Source organism: Atta colombica, unplaced genomic scaffold (genome assembly GCF_001594045.1).
Source record: "Atta colombica isolate Treedump-2 unplaced genomic scaffold, Acol1.0 scaffold9, whole genome shotgun sequence".
In the NCBI taxonomy this organism is placed as follows: domain Eukaryota; kingdom Metazoa; phylum Arthropoda; class Insecta; order Hymenoptera; family Formicidae; genus Atta; species Atta colombica.
In genome coordinates this window covers 3,517,306-3,518,638 of record NW_017259583.1, presented here as the reverse complement: position 1 = coordinate 3,518,638, position 1,333 = coordinate 3,517,306, and positions in this window count along the sequence as shown.

Here is a 1,333-nt window from a genome sequence, read left to right as displayed (position 1 = left end):
CATCAATACGATCATTTTAATAACGTAAATTTTTATTGTTTAAATTAGACGTGACATATTATATCGTATCTACAAGAAAAGTACAAAGTTATAAGTTATGCCATGTATATATAGTACGTTATGCAGTAATACTCGAGTATGAGATAATGAGAGAATTTTATTTTAGAACGTTTATGAATTCGTGTTTGGATATATTATGAGATGAAGAAAGTAAAATTACTATTGTGGAATAAGGAATATGAGGAGGCGGAGGGGGAGGAAGAATAAGAGCTCACAAAAAATACAAAAATAAATATAAATCGCCGAAAGCAGTCACGACAGAAGGCACGATAAATTGCTACATGGAAGCAGATGCTTGCTGAGTCGTTATTAACAAATAATCGCTTCCGTCCCATTCTGTTTGCCATTGTCATTCTGATCTTTTCTGTCAATCATTACAAAATACGTGAAGCAGGAAAACAAAATTCTTGGATAATAAGATATGACAGAGTCACTAAAAATGTGTTTTGTAACAAATGCAAAAATATTTCGCAACTCGACTATGTTGATTATCTTTACAAAATTTTGAATCTCTGCCAAAATCATTTTTAAAAGTCGCAACTGGATGACAAAAACAATCAAGAAACGATTGGAATTCGTAACAATTTATTTAATTAAAAAGTTTTTTTCTAAAGGAGAGAAAATAATTAATTCTAACAATTACTTCATGAAATCTTGAAAATGATTGAATGCTAAAGATCACAAATTTTTTTAGCAAACGGTTAACTTTAATCTCCTATTATTCACCCGTTAATCCTTTATTCTGCTTTTACTATCTCTTATATTTCATTAATATCTCTTTCCCTATCTCCTTGAATACATTCGCCATCTTAAAATGTGATTTGTCCGTACGCCGAAAAGATATGCTAACAGGACAAAATAAATCTCGCTTTTAACAACGTTGATATCGAAGTAGGCATAAAACAAATAGTGATATGTTTGCATATCGTCACTCGACAGATTAATAATCAAATCAAAGAACTGCCGAGTTCAGTTGCTGAACGTGTATTTACAAAATCTTCGTCCCATGTTCAATTATCGAATCACTATAATCGATGAGAAAATTGCTTTCGACAACGCAAAATGACTTTCTCTCTTTTTCTGTTTCGCTGCTACTGCGAGCTTTGGCGATTGCGACAAGCAACTTAAATCTAATTGTTAGTCCTTATGACTTATATTATTAAAGAATATCTTCTTTGCGCGAATCGTGTAAAACTTAGTCACATATCGCGATGAGTAATTGCTTGACGCTTGGATAAATTCTCTTGATTTATATTATTTTAGTCCGTAAAAA